The 21,988-nt window shown below is 37.0% G+C and overlaps 1 long non-coding RNA gene across 1 annotated transcript; it reads left to right on the forward strand.

The window, feature by feature from the left end:
- Nucleotides 1-5,407: 5,407 nt before the first annotated feature.
- On the forward strand, nt 5,408-21,287 carry LOC136011878 (uncharacterized). Its single transcript, XR_010611494.1, has 5 exons — nt 5,408-5,498; nt 5,585-5,678; nt 6,657-6,696; nt 17,499-17,678; nt 21,085-21,287. It is a non-coding gene; the product is annotated as an uncharacterized LOC136011878 (long non-coding RNA).
- The last annotated feature ends 701 nt before the right edge of the window (nt 21,288-21,988 follow it).

A 21,988-nucleotide genomic window follows, 5' to 3' on the forward strand; every position in this document is an offset into this window, starting at 1 on the left:
GTTGTTACTTAATTAGGTGACTTTTATTGTGTCATCAAACAGAAAATTGATACCAAATGGCATGTGCATATGAATGAGTGAGAGAATGGAGACAATGTTAGCAGAGCAGAAAATGGCCAGCACCTGAAGCATGATTTCAGCATAGAGCAGAGACTTTCTGAAGGAGAACTTATTTATATGGAGGAAATAATTAGTGAATAACAATTAGTAAGAAGGTATTGGGGTCTTGACTCGGTGATCAGTTTAATTTCTTTCATAATCATACTCATACTTGCAATATTGTTCTAAATGATACCTGGATCAGTACTGTGGCTTATGGCTCCTCTTTGTGCAAAAGTCACACCAAGAACACAGTGAACCATCTTTTGAGGCTGTTGCATCACTCACTTGTTTTCATACAGCATAAACTGGGGTAACTTGTGTGGGAAGGTGTCCTGTTAATGTCCTTATTCGATTCCCATTGCATTCACCAGGACTTCAGTGGAAAAAGGATTGGATACAGCAGTAAAGTAAAATATTGATTAGTTTAGTGAAGATGGCAGAACTGGGAGGTAAACACTGAGCAGATATTTAATGCAGTAAATGCTATTTTTAATACTCACTCCATCATTAAAACCTCTTACCTTCATTGACAAATGTAGCAAACATGCATAAAACAGACTTAGTATGTGACAGTGTGGAAATACAGGTCACTCAGGCTGAAGGGTGGATCCAGAAAAGCCACAGGTGCTGTTCCTATCAGCTTCATGAAGCCCTCCTTGGAACAGGGGAAGCCAAGCAAGTGCTCTACCTGGGGATATCCCACTGCCAAAAACAGGATCATGTGAAAAGCTGTTACTTCTAAAATAAATCCATAGGAAAATAGGAGCATTCACTATTCTCTTGACCATCCTGCCCAAAGGATGCATAGTTTTATGGTAACCGAGTGCAGATACCACTCACCCAACAGCAGGCTGCCTGCCCTCTGTTCCTGTACCTGAAACAGATGCTGGTCTGACTTTTAGCTGCCTAAACCCTTCTTCAGGCTGAATCCTGTACTCCTGCTGTGGTAGCTCTGCCTCTGCTTGAGCTGTAACTTTCAGCACGAAGGCTGCCCACCACAAAACTAGAGACTATGTGATGTGTGTGATGGGCTGTACATCACTGCAGCTGCAGGAGAGCCTGTTCATACAGACGGGCTGTCGCGGGACGGGGCTCAGCTTTGTGCTGCAGCAGGTTATCTCATAGAATCATAGAACAGTTAGGGCTGAAAAGGACCTTAAGATCATCTAATTCCAGCCCCCCGGCAGGGACACCTCACACTAAACCATGTCACCCAAGGCACTGTGTACTTATAGGTGGCATCAACAAATCACAGGAGAGGATTTTCATGTCATAACAGCCCTGGGAGTAGCAGCTATTGTCTTCTGGCAGTGTGGGACAGGACGTGGGAAGCACAGTCGTGGCAGGGGAGCACCCTGAGTGGAATTCCCAAGCCCTGCCAAGAGGTTTGGGGGAAGCTGTCTTTAATCTGATGAAAAATATGCAATATTGTTTGATTAATATTGCTATTCACAAATGATCTAGAAATTCTGTGGGGGTTGCTGTAGTGATTTGAACCACTTCTTTGCACAGCCTATTTTTATAAGACCTCTGTTTCTTTTTCTGGAGCTGAGCTTCTTCTACAGTGGAGAAAAACATTTCAGTAGTTACTTACTGTCAGGTTTCTACTGTAGCAGCAAAAAAGAGCAAAAAAAAGGCCACTTAATTTTTTAGTGAAAAAGTGGAAACTTTCCATATGGAAGCTACTTAAAAGTTGGACCAAAAGTCTTCATTCTGCATTTTAGGTTGTAAGAATCAGATATCAACTACTGCTTTTTCTGTAGTGATTTTTTTCTAGGAGACATTTACAAGAAGGAATAAAGCCAAACTTTCAAATTTAAATCAGAAAGAAAAAAAAAAGTACTTACAGCAATTTTTCAGTCTTTAATAGTTGCCCTGCTATTTGGTATTATGGTCTGGGAGACTCACCATGGCTTTGTGGAAAAACATTTGTTAAACACAGGCTGCTGCTTCTTTCAGTCAGGTTCCAAATACACCCAGAGTTTCATTTTCAAAGAAGCATTTCCATTTGTTTTTGGAATGATTCACTTTTCTATCCTATTTCTGTATATAAAAATAAAAAAGAAAAAAGTGTTGTTCCCCCCCCCCCCCCCCCTTAAAGAATGACACTATGTAGAAGGGAAGCAGTGGTATTATTAAACTCTGATTATGGTACTTTACATGCTTCACCCTTTTCGTTTAGTAATTTCTAGTGACCCAAATGAATGGACATACATAAATTGACATTTATATATGTCTTATAAATAAGTGCGATGGCCATAATACCCAATTAAAAGTCTGTGTGAGCAAATTCTTAGTCAATTACTGCTATTTATGGGCTCCTGTCCAATAAATAATACTCTTACAAAAAAAAAATAGCAGTAGCATACTTTAACCATGTTAAACTCGGGGAAATAGGGGTAGCTGTTATTAGACGAACTAGCATCCATTTGAAAAAGGGACAAATGGTTGGGTGACTGATTTTGTTCTTGACATACAGAAATGTCAGGTTTGGGGGGAAGAAAATCTTTTATTATAACTGTCTTTAGGAGCATAAAGAAAGATGGTTTACTCCTCAGTTAAGCTGTGAATGTAATGCTGAATATACACTTTAACAGGAAGGAGCAAACAGTTGTGTACAGGAAGAAAGCTGTTGTTGAAAGAGACACCAAGTCTTGTGGTGCATGTTTTTTTTCTGAATTTCCTTGAGCACAGATGAAACTCCTTCTCAAAGCAAAATTATTCCTATTGGGCATGGGATTTATATTAGGGGCTACAAAAGGGCAAGTGCATTAGTTTGTAAATGCCGCACCACAGTAGACTTGGAAAGAGAGAATTAGACTCCCAGAACAAAGCTTGCCTAATGCCACATGACACAAAGCTCAACAAAGAGTATCTTAACAGGTAGGGGGTGGAGGAGGAAAAAATCCCATAGCCTCTCTATCCCAGCAGGAGCATGTAAGTAATGCAGTGTGAGGCTTAGACAGAAAAATACTGAAAGTTTGAAGAATGTGCACTACACAAACTGTACTGCTTTCTAACACATGTTGTTTGTATTAATTCTGTAGCTCCTTTAGTACAGTATCTTGCATAAGTGATATCCTGAGAAATATTTCCTAGTTTACAATAGTATCTGACATGCAGAAGTGCTAGATTGCATGGAGATAATCAGTCAGCAAATCCTGTTGTCTCTCAGTTTCTAAATTCAAGTGATAATTCTGCATTCATCTGTGTCAATCTGTGGCAAAAAGCCCAAAAGGAGGATTAGAGCAAAGGAATTTGGTGAGCAGAGAGAGAAGGAACTTTGATTTGCAAAGACTCCTCTAAGGGTTGTGTTTCAGGAGAAAATGTGCATTAACTTGTGCCTCATATTACTCTTAAAAATACATTTTTGTGTGTGTGTTTAAAATAATGGTAATGTAGACTTTGCATCAATGATTGCTTTACAGAGTCTTCCTTCTGTCATCTCAGACTGCATAAAGCTATAATGCTATAACCAAAGACTATATATATTCATTGTGTTACCTACTCCAACTACTCAGACATTCTGCCCTTTTAAGCCTAGCTGTGTGGGAATAATCAGTTTTAAAATTGTATAAGGGAATCTGCGCAGCACTTTCACTGCTGTGATTGACTCTTGAATTTCATCTACTGTAAGTCCTGATATAAAGAAACTTAAAATGTTATTACTTTGGGATTAGCTCAAATGGTAAAGGGACCTCTTATGTTTTTTACATCTGACAGCATCTTAATCACTCTGTAGAAATATATTTTTTGTGTTGTGATTATAAAATGCCACAGATATATTTACAGCATCTTTTTAAAAGCTAAATACCCATTAGTCCTTTGATTTGTGTGCATGTGTAAGACTTCTAGTGCTAAAACCTCCCAAGAATGCATTTTGTTTTTCTTTCCTCCGTATTCCTGGTTGCACTCTGCAAACATAACCTGGAGCATTAGTCTCTTTGCTAAAAGTATGGATGGTAAATTGGCTAGTTTAAGTGTGTAATAGAGAATATTTGGGAAAGAGAGTTGCCATGCAGTATCCTGAGCTTCAGTGACTTAAGAGCTGGAAGAACCACAACACTGTTCAGATGTTTTCACACTTACCAAGACAAGCCACTGTAAAACGTGATAATGAACGGATAATCAGCTGCAGCTTCACAACTCAAAACCTTCCCATTTTTTGAACATTCCCTATTTTGCTTCCTTGTAAGAACAAGTCTAGCTTCACAGTCTATAAAAATATTTGTATTTGTCTGAGCAGCCTCTCTGAGCCCAAGCAGCAGGCGATGTGAAAGAAAAACAGGGTTATTACAAAGGTGTATTTAGTCTCGGAGGAGCAGTTCACAGGTTTCCAAACTTTTTCTGCTCCTGTTGTCACACTGCTGAGAGTGGTGGCCAAGGCAGACTTCACAGGTGGGGTCTACCTCCCACTAAACAGTATGTTCAAACACAGTTCAACTCCCCACTCATGTGGAGTCTAAGGTGGTAGGTCCTGCCGTGTACATTAATGAACAATATAGATATCTTCACAGTTTCATGTTCATGGAAGGAATTCTTGTTGCTGGTGTGTTATGCTTCTATAGTTAGATGGTTCTCTCTGCTGTTTTATAGGCAGTGGTGTAGGAATAGAATATAAATAGTAGGGGAGGAGATTAAATTTAGCATAGCTCTCCTGAAGATATATACGGGCAACTTTTCTATCATACTTTGTTTACACAGACTTGACACTATTGGATAAGACAGTCTGTCACTATACAATCTGCTTGAAAACTGTGCCCCATATCTGTAGCATTTACTCAGTCTTTTGTCCCTGAAGCCTGGGTTTGGTGCATCCATAAAAAAAAAAATATTTACTAATTTAAATCCTTTTCATTAGAGAGACTTTTATATAACATTATAATTTTCTAATTGTCTTTGGGTGATTTCCAGAGCATGTAATACCCAAATACAGGGATTGTGGTATGATTTGACTGAGGGCTGTTAGCAAGTGAGTTTATTTTGAACAGAAAGTAGATACTTATAAATCAGGGGAAATGTGTATTTTGAAACTGTTCATGGTGAAATATCCCCCATCTTTGTGTGTGTGTGTGTGTCTACATGGTCACAGATGTAATTTGCTGTGATTGGATTAGTGGATAATTCCAATTATCTGGTATCCAGGCAGTGACTGACGTTGTGTCCACATTTTATCAAAAGTCAGCGTTGCAGTTATCTTAAGCAGACATATTTCCCGACAAAGCACTTCAGTGGAGTTCCACATGGCTGAACTACTTTTCAAAATGAGTCAGGCATCATGAAATAAGGTCTGTTCAATGTGAGTCATTTGGACCTTGATACCTTCTGGTCATGTTTTGCCAACTTAGTTTATTCTTGTTTGTTCTGTACTCTGGAGTTAGTTCCTTCTCTGCCAGGTAAGTAGTATTTCAGCAGAATAAAACCCTAGAAATAAGCAAGAAAATGGTTGTTTTAGTCTAACTTCTCTGATCTTCTTTATCAGTCAGTGACAAGTAAGACGGACTTGAGAAAGTGAGGAAGATGAGCTGGAGTTGGATGTTGTGGAGTTTGTTGACTACGCCACAACTTCAAGCAAGGCAAGGGGCATCTTGTAGACCCTCACAATGCCAGACTGTGTAACCTGGGAGATAAATACACTGTAATTTAATGCTATAAACAGCACCACTCTGATTATATATAGCTGCATTTGTCACATTAAAGCAATAGAAGGTAACTTACTAAAAATGTAAGTAGAAATGTTAAGAGTTCTACTGAAAGTAATTAAGGAAAATCACGTTCTCCGAATATGAAAATATAATTAAAAGCTTGGCCTGTTGTTTTGGCCTAAAATATAGTTCTAGATGGCTTGTTGGGGTTTTTTGGGGGTTTTGGGGTTTTTTTGTTTGCTTGTTTGTTCTGTTTTTTTTTGGGGGGGGGGCATGTGATGTGTGTGGGTTTTTGGGGGTTTTGGGGTTTTGCTTTTTAGTCTTTATTTTTTTCCTCTTTTTTTATTTTTATTTATTTCTTGCAGTGATTTTATTCCAAAGCAAAGTGACCCTAGCTAGTGAACTAGCAGAGGGACTTTATAATAGGTTTCTTCTCTCACACTCTTGCAACTGCTGACTGAATTGGACTCTTACATCCTGATTTGTGTTATCAGTGGCACAGATTTGTTGTAACTCATTGTATCAGTTTATCACTTCTTGTTGTTCTGATTTTAAAAGTCTTATTTGTTATTGCAGTTTATGTGTTCTTAGAACACATAATAAAGAGGGACATTTGGTGATATTTGGCTTATTTAGAAAACAGATATGATCTAAAAAAACATAACTCTGGTTTTATGAGGAAAAACAACCCAAGAGTGAACAAAAGCAAACCATTAATAAAGGAATGTGTAACTGAGGACCATTTGGTGAACTTGAGCTTACTTTGCAAATAGAGTGTTACAGTCTATTTCAAACTCAATGTCCAAATGCTACCAGCTCTAATACAAAGCAGATTTATTAGATATTGTAATAAAAAGTGCTATTTATTTATGTTTACTGGTTTTGGTCTCTTTTTTAATGTGCCCTTAGGTTTGGAAGGCTGACTGAGGATAGTAGAGGCTTCAAAACAGTAAGTACAGAAAGCATCACTTATCTAGTTGAGATCTTCTAAAAATTAATTATCCAAATCACATTACTTTTACACAAAATCTTACTCAATAGCAAGCAGTGCATATTGCTGAGAATGGAAATATTTTCCATTAATTAAGAGTTCTCAAAAAGTGTATCTTGAAATACAAAACACATGCCATTTTTATTCACTTGGGGCTAAAGAACAACTCTGATAATATCTGTACTCATTAAAGTTTTCATTCCAAATACTAATTATCATACAGATCTCTTGCATCACAAGATTGGTTGTTTCAGATAAGCACACAGAAAACTTCCTTCTCCAAGAACAACTCTCTATTACTCTGATTTTTAATGCAGTGGAGAAATAAAATGGAAAAATTATATATTCCATGTGTTTGAAAGAAGTTTCTAACATGTCAGGATTTTGAGTAAATGGTAGGAAGGAGTGCAATTGTCTACAGAGGACAATATAAGAAAATAGCCATGTTGTCTTGATAGTAATAGGTTCTATACTCAACTAATTTTTCTATATTGTGTGTTCTATACTACTTTAAAACTGTAAACAAAGTAATGCTACTCATGTCATTAGTGATTTTTTTTTTTCCTGCAATAAACCTTTTCTGTTTTACTCTCTTGTTTTTTTTCTAGAAGTCAGGTGTAGCCAACAGATGGTGAATGAATCCATGATAAGGCTTTCATGACTATTGCACAAGTATTTTTTTCTCTAATATCTTAAAACAATTAAGCTCCAGTGGAAATCCTCAAGGCAATGGATACATATGTACACACAAAATATTTATTTAAACATACACATATATTTAAAGATATGCCCAGAAAAGCAGATATATTTATCAAGGTGTTTCTGTAGAATATAATGGGGATGAGTTATGTAGACATTCTGTAAAATCTGCAGCTAGTAATAATGGTGAAGATTTTTTCTGTGATTTTTATGAAGAACTATTTAGAATATTACAATAGACTTTCAGTAACTTTGCAGAAGATACAAGGGATAGCACTTTCTTATATAAATCTGCTTTTTAATTCACAACTGCTGTGATATAATGTCCTTTTATACTAGCATATCTAGATGTGCTGTTAAGTGAATATTTAAATATAGTCTTTAGCATTATTAAAGTCATAAATTTTAAGCAATCTAAGAGGTTGGAATTGTTATGACTGTAGGTGAGCAACTAATTGGAAATATTAGTCAGAAATTATTGTTTCAATAGATTCCTGAGTGAGTAATTGTCACAGCTTTACTTGTAATGATGTATGCTAATTCAATTTGTTTGCATGAATGCCGAAATGAGACTAGTTTTCAGAGAAATCTTTCATTTTGGGTTCAACTAAATCCATACTGCAGCTCAGGTATTTCATAATTCCTCTTGGAGCTGCTTCATATGCCACAAATGCACTCCATGATTTGGGAAGCCAATTATGAAACATGAATAATAAAGAAGGAAGACCTATGAAAGCCCCCACTTCATCCCACTTCATTACTGAAGCTCTTTCTCAGTGCTTCATTAAGCAGCTCCAGCCTGAGCTATCTTGGTTTTATAGTATAGGTTGCCTGCTGAGTCCGTTCACGTACTTGGAGCTGGAAGTATCTTTGGACATTAAGATTCACATGGTTTAAACATAGTAGCATTCATTTCAAACCAGTATTTAGATATGTAGGGGCAAGGAGCTACTCAGTCCTGGCAGACACAGATGCCTGCCTTTCTAGATATATAAATGCTAACAAATGTTTCTGCCTGCATTGCTACATCTGCTTTTAACTGCAAGTCAGTGCTGTGTTTTAAAATGATACATAGTTATCATTCTTTTGGGGAGACTATAATTTTTCTGAGTTGTCTATTTAATGAAATGAAGAGCTAAATTTTCATTGACTGCAATGTAGTATAGACCCTGTTAAAGAGAAGAGCTATGCCAGTTCCTGCAAGCACAAGCAAACTGAGGCTTTAGAACATCACTTGCCTGATGCCAAAAGGACTGCTTCTTCTTAACACAGGTTTGAAAACATCTGATATAAAATCATCGCTGTGAAACTTACCATACTTTTAAAATAATACCAACTAAAATGTAGTAATTTGTTTCTGTCTGGAAAATTACAAGGGATTTTCTTCAGAATGCAGTTTTATGACTGAAATGTGAGTGTTGAGTTAAAGTTACAAGCAGGGATAATTTTAAAACTATCTTTAAAACAATTCTACCATCTTTTATATTAATCTCATCATGTAAAGTGTTTGGCTAAACCTGTTCTAGCTTGAAATCTGTATTAGTTTTAACCTAAAAAATATTTTGTATTGCTATTTTTCTAAAAGCAGTTACTACAGTGCAAGCTCCTAGCCTCTTATATAGAAGTGAAGGAAGAAAGCATGAGTCAAAACCTATTAAAAAGCAACATTGTTTGAGCATGAAAAAGAGGCTCCCTGTTTTATTGACTGGTCTGTATTATGACTATGTACACATTGATATGTTAAACCTGTTCACAAGCATTATAGAAGTAGCTTTTGCTTATGTTTTTTTTTTCTCCCACAAAGTCATTATTTTATGTTTTATTGAAGATGCTTTAGTTCAAAATTATCTTATAAAACTGTATTATAGGCTCATAAAATAGCAGTAAAAACATTCTTCTCAATGTAACTTGATAAATTGTAAAAAGTTTTAAACCACAAATAACTTTTAAAGTTTGGGGTGGGGGTCTTACTTAAAAAAAAAAAACCAAACAAAATGCCACACACCAAAAACCCAAAACCAAACTAAAACAACAACAGACATCTTTTACTTATAGGATTCTGCTAGAACATTCTACTATTTCCAAGACATTATTTACCCAAAGGCTAGGCAATACTGAAAACACTGTATTGAACTATCCTAAGTGCAGAAACAGAATGTCTGCTTCATTTGATAGACTTTTTCGGTTGTAATGTGTAATAATTTTACCTCTGTCTCTTTAAAAGGATTTCTGGTAGATATTAGTTTCAGGAATTTTGCTTGGAAACGCACAGGCCAGTGGTGGGAGGGTGCCAAGACTTTCTTTATAATATGTGACTGATAGTAAGTTAGGAAGGTAAATAGCAACCCACCTGCATAAAAGGTTGTACTATGCAAATAAAGGATACCAATGAATTTTCAGTTTGTTTATTTACAAGATTTACACAACTTAATATCTAAATAACTACTCTTGGTTTTAAAGAGAACTGTGTGATCTTTAGACTCATGTTTGCAACATATCCTTTTCAGCCTGAAAAGTAGGTTTCCAAGCTAGTTTTAGGCAATGTCCTTTTAGGTATTTTCCTAAGCACAGGTTCTTTCTCAGTAGTCTTAGTAGGATTCCTGGAAGCTGGATATTGTGCTGTGTTAGAAATGTAAATATAAAATAATAGTATGAAAATATAAATGCTTGGTAAATGTATAACTGTATACACACCTGAATATGCCTCTGCATGATTTACTACACTATGAGCAAGATCCTGATAGTCTGTTACTGTTAGATAATGTTTTTCTGTTAAAGTAATCCAGACTAAACTACTTTTAAGAGTATTTTAATAATTTCAAGGAGATAATTCAAGCCATAATATACATTCTTAAAAAACATTCTTAATCTCTTTTTTTCCTAGCTTATTACTTATTAGTGTTTCACAAAAGAAATTATACTCCATCTTTGCCAGGGGCTGGTTTTGAAAGTATAGTACTGCCATCCTCTTTTGTTTAAGGGAAAAAAAAAAAGACATTTCTTGCCAAAGGATTTTCCCCTTTCCACATAAAGCCTGTTCTTACAGATGTGGGAATTACTATCAGTACATATTCACATCTGAATAGGGACATTGATGATAATACTAATTACAAGGCTAATGAGAGAAGAAATCACTCCTGAGAGAGTATTTTACAGTTTGAAAATATTGCTCAGGTGTTGAACTAGTTTTATCCCTGGAATAAGTTTTCCTTTTTAACTGCTATTGCATCAGGGAACTTTTATTGCACACATAAGAACTTGCAGGATGAAGGCCTTGTTAATTATCTCTTCAAAGCTTTTGTAGCCTGGGATAAACTATCACAGGAGATATTCTGTTAAAGCTAGTAATGTGACTGGTGTGGTTAGAGCTCAAATGTATGCAAATTTGCCCAGAAGATAAGGCCTACAAATAGCTTTCTCTCTGGGACGTGTTGGTGGTTTTGATGGTAGGAACATTTGACCACTGGAATGCAGAAATTACCATCTCATTTCACTGATCAGCAGCAATTGGATGACGGTAACACTGTCACTCCAGTGAATCCAGCAACATTTCAAGCTTCAGCTGTTTGAGTCTCAGGTCAGCTGTAAATCTCCAGTCGAACAATCGTCATCAGGTGTCGAAGAAACAGGAGAAGGTTTCAAAGGCTCTCTGGTGCCAGGGCATCCGGCATACTGAAAGGAAAGGAATACAAAGAAAAGCTCTGAATTTCCTGCCATTATTTAAAAAAGCCCTCCAACTGTCAACCATGAAAGAAGTAAGCTATTGTATTAGCCAGTACTCTCATCTCCCAGAGGAGAGAAATATTTCCAAGCTTCATTACATCTCTAGATATACAATTAGTTGAGCCCCCATGAAAATACCTGCCATTCTTAATTTAGTCCTTCGAAAAGGACCATTCAAGGCTGAAAATTATGGTAGTGCTGGTTAAAAAAAAAAAAAAAAAAGAAGAAAAAAACAAAAAGAAAATCTGAGTCCCTTCATCTATAAAATAATAGATTACTTCTTTCTGTTTATTAAAAAAGAGTCATGATTATAAAGTGTTGTAATTGTAAGCTAAATACTTTTAGGCATTCATTCAACTTTCACGAGAGCACCTATGATCATCAGATCCCTAAGCAGTGGCTGGAAAGAGTTAAACTATCCTACTTATTGCAGTGTTTCAGTACTTACATGCACTTCAAATAGGAAGTGAATCTGGTATTTCATATACCTTATATATTTGTATCTCACTAAGATATATGATAAAGGAATTAATGTAACTTAAGGTAATCCTGTAGAATGTCATTCTGGGAAGAAGAAGGGCTTTTCCAACCAAAGTAGTTTGAATGGTATTAGCCTCTCTTAGATGCTACTCATTATGTTTACAGTTTTCTATTTGGGAGCATGGAAAGCTAGACTTCGGGCTGTTCCAATACAGCATAAAACCTGCTGTATAAAAACTACATTTAAAAAAAATAGCTAATGAGCACTAGCCAAGATCAGACAATAAATTATGGACAAAACTAAATACAGTACCGAAATTTGATTGATTTTAACTACTGGCTCGCATAGAAAGGCCTCTGGAGGCATGCAGCGTTACCTTTATTAGATTGCTGAATAATTCTTGGTTTTGTGTGCCACATTGGGCAACGCTTAGAATTAATAAAGTCAGTAAAGTCAATATTTAGTCTGTTTAGCTTTTTAAGTAGTTGGATATAAATATCTCGTTATTATGACACTTTTTTCAGTTTCTATTATTGTCATATCTGATTTAATTTTAAACTAAAATATGAAAAGAAGAGCCATGCCAATTATCCACACAAATACGTCTTACCTAAGATTTATTTTTTCTGTATGGTTGCAATCTCTAGCTGAATTTCTTGCATGAAAAAATGTATCAGTTTAAGTTCCAGAGTGAGAAGAAAATTACTAAGTCCATCTTCTTCAGAGATCATTGGTCACCTGTTGTAAAAGATTTTCAGAAACAAAAGAGCATGAGGCTCTAACAAAGTCAGTAAAACCTTTGAAGAAATCAGTCATTATTTGCTTATTTAAATAATCCATCAGCTAAATTTGATTTAAATTTTATTTAAATTAGATTTTATTTAATTTAAATAAATTTAAATCATCCATTTGCTTTATTTGCAGTTGTTCAGCTTTCCTTCAGCCACTTACTGCTAACAATCCTGTATAGGTTTGGCCTATGTTTGAGACATTTTGTTGGTTTTGGTTTTTTATTTCAAGACCTCCCCTCCCCCAACATTTTGCTGTTTAATGGTTTATGGATTATTCATATGTTAAATTCTCTCACCTATATTTAACTGCAAATCCTAAATTAATTGAAAAAACTCCACAACAGTGCCTGATATTCTGCTGTGACACTTAGCAGTGTTGTTGGACTAATTCAAAAGCTCCTTTAAAAGAACTGTGGCACGCTTCCAAGAAAGAAAGAAGTAAAAGAAAAGCAGCCTGCTAGCTGTAAGATATTAAGAGTTAAGCCACTGTTAAAGAGAATTAAAATCACGGACTCCATTTCTACAGGCAATCACACATGTGTTTTACTTTAAACATGTCAGTAGTTCTATGGGCTTCAGTGTGCCTCCCTGCATTGCTTAGAGGTACTGAGCTATTATATACGTGCCAGAGAGAAATTCTCACTGAGCTATTTTCCTTAACCTTGGGTCCTCCCATTTCTGCTGATGCATGTGCAACAAAATCTAGGCAATTAATGATGAGAGGCATTGCTAAAAACCCTCGCCGCCAGCTGAAAGCAGTGACCATACACTCAAAAACTTAAACTGAAATTCTGTTACGGTACACAGGAGCATCTGCTTTCAAAATGAGCTTTTCTGCCCAGAAGGCTATAGAGCTGCATGAAGAACATCCCAGGCTTTTTGTTCCACATACACTGTTATTTATGATCCTAATTCGTTGTGATGTTTCATGTTAATGTAAGTGAATTACTTTCTCTGTGTACAATAGATTCGTAAATATTCGTATGCAGTTTTATATATAGTAAACATTTTGTAGGTAGAGGCATACATTTCCTTATGGCAAAATGGCACACATGTGCTCTCCTCTGTTTTTTCAAGGTAACACGAAAATATCGACCACTTTAATCGACTGAACAATTTCAGTCATGTCTGATTGAATGGCTGCCCACCTCCTCATGTGTAAATAAAAGCTTTTGTTAAAGTACAGATGAATTACTTCATTTAAACCCTGGAAAAAAAAAATAAATTGATTTGGCCTGAGCACTTGTTCATTAGATCCAGATGTACACTATCAACTGTCCATAGCTAGTTTTACTAATAAATCATGCCTGAAGGATTTTGTTTTGCAAGGTGGCAAGAGAAGAGTGTTCTTCTTTGTTTTGTTGTTGTTGTTTTTTATCACAGTTGATTTATTTGGTTTCTTTTGTTTTGTACTTAGGATCTCCAGACAACAATAGTACAATATTTGGTTTTCAGCACAGAAATGTATGTTGCACTGAGTCACAGCTAAAACTCCACAGCTTACAGAGCAGAACATGCAGACCTTGTGGATGTGAAAACTAAAACCAGACAAAACTAATTTCATACATTGTTTAGCTGCTTTGTTAACACCTACCTAGTATCTCAGGGAAAAAAAGGACATATCTGTACATATGTTCTTTAATGCACACAAAAGTAGTCATTTTCCAGCCAGCTTTCAACTGCATTGAACAGAAACCCCAAATGTTATCTCCTCCTCACTCTTCTCTATCTCCTATGCAGGACAGGACAGAGGGAACCCTTTCATAATTACATTTTTTGTAACTGAGTGATATGTAAAGGGAACTCATCTATCCTGCTCTCCCATATAAACCCCAAAGAGCATTAGCTATGTTGTCTGAGCCCTCTGTCCACGGAAATACAGACTCATTTCTCTTTCTGAAAATGTTAAGGTTGTAAGGAACACTTATCTCTGCAAAATGCTTAAGTGACTATTTCAAGGAATTTGCAGTCCTAGTGATAGCAGTAAGAAAGCTCTGCAACATCTTGCAGGATTGGACTTTATGTCAGTCTGTGCACATTAATTGTAATCTTTCCTGTCTTTTCAATGATAAATCTTTCCAGAGGATGGAGTGGCTTTCTCATAGGCAATACTATACACACACACACACACACATGTTTACAGCATTTTATATATGTATGGTAATATTACACATACATCATGTGGTTATACAGTGTATTTATTGCCCTAGTTTGTTAAATAAAACCTGCCAGCTGGGATGCTTAGGAGGTATTGGACAGGATTATTCCTACTTTGTAGCAGACAATACTGTGATTTTTCCTAATCTGCACAATTTTTATGACAACCACGTGTCCTCTCACAAAATTCTTTTCTAGAGGGAAAGCCATAATTTTAATGAAACCTTCTTTTCCCTTGGAAACGTATGTTTTTGAAACTTTTGTGCTTATTTACAGCTTTGGTAGTATTTATTTTCCTCCTCTTTGTTGACTGTAAAATCAGATTGACTATTTTTCACTCTCTTGCCTGTGTTATAGTGCGACTAGCATTTAATAGACTACTTAATGAACTCTTAAGGTATATGGAAGACAATAACTATGACAACTGTTTCTACTCCTCTCCATTTCTAAGTTCCCAAGACCCACCACCCTGCATGTATTCTGCCCAAAGATCCTGGTAGTGTGAAAGTAGAATGTGAGCAAAGGTGCTTTAATTGCTGTTTTCCTTTGTTAAAGGCCATTATACTCTGACAAAATTTACTCTGTGAGCATTAAAGTGATGCTTACCAGCAGTGTTTGTTTGGTGATGCAGGTAGGCAGCATTTCTGTCATGACATAATGTGAATCTCTGCTTCTGGAGCTGAAATTTCTCGTCGTGGTCATGTTTAAAATTGAAACAGCATCAACAGTGCTGAAGATCCACGTCCTGTGTAAACCCTGGATGTCCTTGCATGAATCAGCTGGCTTAATGTTTCCTCCAGCTGCCACGCCATACTTAAACTGTAAAGAAAACCAAAAGCTGTGGTCACTTTGAGTGTTTCATGTATAGAACTTGAAAGTTCTATAGCTGAAGTGTTCACTGGTGAGAAAGACTAGTATTCAGTCACAATGGCTCGTGTTTCATGCTTTTTTAATGAGAATCCATGCCAAAGAGGATGGAGCTGCTTTAGAGGTAATTTAGAAGATCTGGGATGGCATAAATTACAACAAATTCATGTAGGCAAAAGAGCAAAGCTGTTATCCAGAATTACCCAAAGGACTGTATGCTCTGGCCTCACTCCATGCCTTCCCTGACAGTCAGACGATGCATATGCTAAGGAGGAAGGACTCTTCTGAAAGCAGCCTTACAAAAGTAGCTTCAGATCTCTTACCCCGAGAGTCCTCCCATAATTTCTGCATTGTGTCTTTTACAAAGCCCGTAACGCTGGGATTAACAGTAGGCAAAGTCTGCACACATGCAGCTATGAGAGAAAAGAACCTGAGCAGGTTAGGCTACAAACACAACTTGGAGCAGCATAAACCCAGCTTGCCTTGTCATAAAAAAAACAAACAAACAAAACCACTAGCCCCACCCCCCACCCCCCAAAACCAAAACAGAACACACACACAAAAAAGAAAACCCACAAAAAAAAAAAAAAAAAACAACAAAACCACAACCAACCAAACCAACCATCCAACCAAAAAAAAAAAGCCAAAAAACCCTCAACAACCCAGCCTAAAACATGCCATTGTAATCCAGGCTGTCCATGCAAGAGTGAGCAGAGATGTGGTGGAAATGAAACATTACAAAAGGGGAGCATAGTCTGCTTTGCATAAGCTGCCTAAAGCTAGAGGTATTAACACAGTGATATTTTCTGGTAGAAAATTCTTCTGTCTTATTTTCTCCTGAACTCTTTGATTAAAACAGTAGAAAGAAAAAAGTGCGTATGTTAAACTTGCTGAGATCACCGGGAAACAGACAGCTCCTCTTCCTGAGAACAATAACATACTCCTAGTATGAATCTCTATTTTAGGACTGCTTAACTGTCCTTTTAAAAATAACAGGTGATGACTACTCCTGCAGTCTATGTCAAAACCCCAGATAAGCATAAGCTATTACTAGGTCCCCAGGTTGCTCAGGGAGCATGGTTGATATGTCAAACAAGAGTAATCAGTTTCACTCTTTAGAAACAAAAATATTAGGCAAGACAAAGAAAAGGAAGACTGACTAGAGAGTGGTTTATCTTTCAGAATTTGCTGAGTTCTTTAGCTCTACTGTCCATGCATGGACAGTCATTTTCAGCTGTCCCACTTCAAACTAGTTTGGCCTCAACCTTGATTTTCAGGGATTTTGACATGACATTGTTTATCACCCTACTTTATGCAGCAAGGAAACATATTTACAGGCTCCTGACCCTTTGCATTGTGTCTCTAAGTACAGCATAAAATTTACGTGCATACCAGGAATCCCTATGCATCTAGTGAAATCCACATGTAACTTTCTGTGCCCATATTCCATCATATTTTTACATGAACACATGGCTTTTATAACAGATCCTGATCATGATTTGAGGCCCTCCTTTTTCTGTGATCCAGCCATGGGATGGATTTTTCATTAATAGGGCCCTAAGACTTTACACTTGACTTTGGAAAAAGGACAGGCACTGGTGCCAAGTTTTGAACTCTGCGCTTATTATAATGCAGTCTGTTGTGTCACACACATGCAAAAATATAATTCCGGGAGGAGCCAGAGTCTAGATTCTCAAATGGGTCTCAGTGGGCAGCAGGTTTTACTGCACATTTGACAGCAGTGGTCCTGGCCACATTGCTGGGGATAACTGATGGCTCAGAGCTGATCTGTCAGTGTACCAAAAGTGGAACTTGGGGGGGATTTCTTCACCCAAGTAAGTAGCGTGCTATCATGCACACATGCCTTGGTAAAGTGCCTTAGTTTTGATCATTTAGCACAAAGAACTTCCTTTTTGTCTCAGGTTTCATTCTGCTGTCTTCTAGCTTCCTTTAGTGTAACAGCCTCCTACCCATCAATGTCCAATCCTAGCAGAAAGGCACATTGCCTTATCAGAACTATCCCTACCTTTTATTTCAAATAGGCCTGTATGTGCTGCAATTCAAAGAAACCAGGAAAAGAGGGAATACTACCAAACGACTATCATGCCTTGAATTGTCATTAAACCTTCCATCACAGGATCTTTTAACCTCTGGAGAAGCATTAATAAAATCTATTATCAAGTGCATCACGTCTTAATGAAAGCACCTGTGTTCATCTCTAAGTAAGTATTGCTATGCCTTTTAAAACTCTGTCATCTATAATTTCAGAGTAAGTAATAGACAAATGTTCTTACAGAAGAGACTTGAAATATGGAGAGTTAAGAAACAGGAAATCTTTTGGTGCAGGCAAGTCATTTTTACCCTGCATTATTGTTGTTTTTTAATAAGCGGGTTTATATAACTGAATAGCACTAAATAGCATTTTACAGGATGGAAGTACCATTGATCTTAGAGGATGGTCTGTGCAGTGCCTGAGATGTGGAACATCATGAGATAGATAGATAAACATGATGATAAATTAGGAGGAAAGACTATATCTCCTTTTAGGTACACAATAAGGCTGTGCCTGGGTTTTGTGTGGGAACTGGCCATATTTCTGCAATTTTGTAAAAAAACCCCAAACAAACTAAAACAAAAAAAACCCACTACCAACCAACATTTAAAAAGCATTTCTTTACATTTCAGGGAAAGGGCTGAACTGACAGCTCCCAAAATAAAATGAATTGGCAAATCATAAAAAGTTTGGGCATTATGCGTAAAGGCTTTACTGCATCAACCTGTCAATGCTTTGAACACTGCTCCAGAGGGATCATTCTTGGAAGTGAGAGTCAACATCTCGGAGCTCCCTGGAAAGCATAGAGTGCAAATCGGTGCTAATTGTGGTGATGGTTTATTTCACCTACATTCCCTAACTTCCAGCCAGCAACAGGGCCAAAAACATTGACTTGTTTAATTCAACCTTTATTATCCATTTATCATATGCGTTTACAAGGTATGCATCATTGTAGTATCTGGACATGCTTTGCAACTCCATGGACAAGAAACAGCATCCACTGGCACTGTTAATATTGTTAAGCATTTATTATATTCCAGCACTGTTTCTATTGTCTTGTACACAGACTGAAACTGCTGGGAAGGCAGGCTTTGTCCCAGGGAACTTGAAGTATAGACAAGCAAAGTTTTCCAAATAGCACAACAAGGCATTATGGGGTTCAGTCCCGGCTTTTTTTCCCCTGACTTTTAGCATTAATAAAAACACAGTTCAGACTAATGAATGCTCTCTGAAGACCAAGGCCAAAAAAGACTCTGCCTTTGCAAAAAGTTATGAATGGGACATTTCTTTTAATGCTTACACCACACAGGTTCCCCGAAAGAAGACCATGGCAGGTATCAGAAGTATCTCTCTATAATGTCAACTCTTTTAGAGAAGACAAGCTTTGATACATACGACTATTAGATATTTCACTCTATCTCCAGGAATTGCTGTTTATGTTTGTTTCTGAGTAACTCCTGAGCTTCACATAGTCTGAGAACTATGAAATTATACTGCCTGTAGCCATGGCATTATGGAGCTCTGAAATCAAATGTGCAATGTTCCTAGCTAGCTAGGATCTAATTTCATTATTGTCCTGAAAACTTACATCAGGACTTGAATCAGATTCTGATATTTCCCAGTGAATACAGGGAATGCTCTACATAAAATATTGATGAGGATTGGTATGGCTGATGAATGTTGTGGGTGCAGGCTGGGAAGGAAAAGCAAAGATGCTATTAATGTGTGGTATAAAGAGAAGTAAAGAAGTGAATGACTGTCAGATTTAGGATTTTTCAGCTGAAATCAGGCAGCAGTGATCAGAGGGAAAGTCTTTCTGAACATACTTTAAAACTTCTGTTGAAGTGAACAAACTTCATTAGATTTTATTGTTTCATGGTGTGTGATGTCACTAGAAATCTTGGATAAGAGTGTAAGCCAATTCCTTTACATTTTGAGAATAATTTTTTCCTTGCACATTAGCCATTTCTGACTGGATATCATGTTGGATTACACACATTTGGACATGTACCTAGTTTTACATCCCTATACATACATTCCAGTAAAGCACATTGCAATTTTAGCCTCACAGACAGCAGGATCTCACTGCTAAGGTTCATTTGCTGTCCTCAGAAAGCACTTAAATGTGTTCACTTTGAGTATATCAGTCTTTCTCACAATTCCCTTTAAGCCAAAACAAATAATATCTTTAGATTTAAAAGGAAAACACAATTCAAACCTGCTGTGGTTTTCATTAACTTGCAAGAAACTAAAATAGGGTAGTGGAATTAAGCCAGTCTATAGGATGTGCTTTTGTCCTGTGAAATGTTCAGTTAATGTCATGAATTGCAAATGGAAAGCTGATATTTGAGGCTGAAGCATGTTCTAATATTTTCTTGTAATATCCTGAAGGAGAGAACTAGCAAAAAAGCGGAAAAGACAAGAATAGGTGCAAAAACGCTGTGTCCTGATTCCCATGTCTCTGTTTACGATGAACAAAGTCCGAAAGTGGATGAGTTTATCCAGCCACGTACCCACCATGGATTAACTGTGCCAACCTGTACAAGGAATAGGAGTCAGCTCTTCTGAGCCTCATTCAGGCATTGCCCATTGCCACTAAAGACTTCTGGTGCAACTTGCATCACATCAAAAAGCGGGTCCAAAATAGGTCCCACCTAGGCCTTTAAAGTGCTGACGTTGCATTTCTCCAGAGTCTAGACTAGTAGCTCAGATACTAGGCATGCATAGAAGTAAATCTGGTAGCCACTGTGCCCCGTGTTTCTTCTTTCTTTTATATTGGCTTGCATTCTGAAAGAAAGCTTCACTGTTAGGTGCAGAAGTTCCCATTTATATCACTGAAAACAAATTTTTAAACATCTTTGTAAGTGGAGAGACAGGGGCTATCTCACCTGTTACAGTACTTGTTTACAGGGCTTGAGTTCTTCACTTGCTTTAAAAAATGGTAACAAATAGCTGTGATTTGCCTCATTTTCATTGTCACTTTGATCAGAGAAAATAATTTGTAAAGAGGGTGAGAAGGTTGCTCCTTTTGTATAGCTCTTTTCTCATGCCAAACATACACATGGCTGAATCTCTTCAAACTCTGATTAAAAAAAAGGATCGCATCACTTATATAAAATTGATATCCACAATAAACTTTATGTATGCTTATATCTTATCTTGTTAGTGAAGTCTACCTGCTGAGAATAACAGGAAAATGTGAAATGGATGTGTAAGTCCAAATGTTTTGTATTACACAATATGAATAAATACAAACACACAGGTACATACACACCCACACAAATTTACACATTTATAATCACGTAAGACTTTCAAAGGCTCAGTTAAACAAGCATAATTCTTCATAACCTAGCAAAATTTCTGGACACATTCTGCTTTCCAGAAACCCAGCTGACTCTGGTATTTTGTTAGTGGGAAGTGACTGCAAGTAGGGGATTTGAATAAATATTTATTTATGTACAGTTATGTCATCTGTTGGATGCTCCATTATTTTTCTGGCAAAAGGAATGATTAAATGGAAAGAATAAAATGCATGAATGAATGTATGACCTGTCACTGTTTTGTTTTTCTTACAGTGAAACAAGAAGGCAATGGCACAGAAATCCTCATCCCCATCATGTAAATGTCCCACGGGGCCTTGGTCTTAACATTGCTAGCTCTGTATCCCCCATCTTATTTTTTTCTTCAGAAGTGGATTAAACTCAAATAACTCATTTTTTATATATCTATATATTTATAAATATATATGATTTTTTCTAATTGCTATGTACTCCAAGAACTGGGGAAAATGTGTTGTTTATTAAAGCCATGTTTTGCTAATAACATTTTGCAAGAGTTCAGATTACACAGAGCCCTATTCTTTATTCATTTTTAAGGAGGTGCTGTAATTTTGGAAAGCAACATATGCCCCATTTGAAGCCTGGGTTGCTATGGCAAATTCACATTTCAATTCCATCATGTTGTAAATAATAACATAAAATTGTGTGCAGATGGCTGGAGTGAAGGTTAAATAAGCCTCCCAAGTACCCTTAACTGGGGGCAAGATGCTTTTTTTCTGTCAACCCTTACAATTCCCATGCACTTTTAACTGCATCTTTGAACCTCTTGGCTCGTGGACAGTTTCTGGATAAGCTACAAAGGAAGATTCTTAGGCCTTTCTAAAGATAAGTTTTATGAAGAGGTAGACTCGAGACCCTGTCCAAACCGGCAGAATACTTTTGGGTACTACCTATTATCTCTGTACATAGTCAAGTAATTGTTCTCACCTGATAGATGACATGGATGAGTGTTGTAGGGTAGACGAAAGCACTCCAAACCCCATCATCTCCAGCAAAAACAGAGCTTTTAACAACACAGCCAGCCTGTTCCACCTCTTCACAATTCACCGTCTGGGACAAGCACATTTTCCTTGGTCCTTCCCCCAGTCTCATATGACACTAGAGAAGCCTTTGTCTTCCACAGCTGGGAAGAGACCTGTGG

Source organism: Lathamus discolor, chromosome 1 (genome assembly GCF_037157495.1).
Source record: "Lathamus discolor isolate bLatDis1 chromosome 1, bLatDis1.hap1, whole genome shotgun sequence".
Classification (NCBI taxonomy): domain Eukaryota; kingdom Metazoa; phylum Chordata; class Aves; order Psittaciformes; family Psittacidae; genus Lathamus; species Lathamus discolor.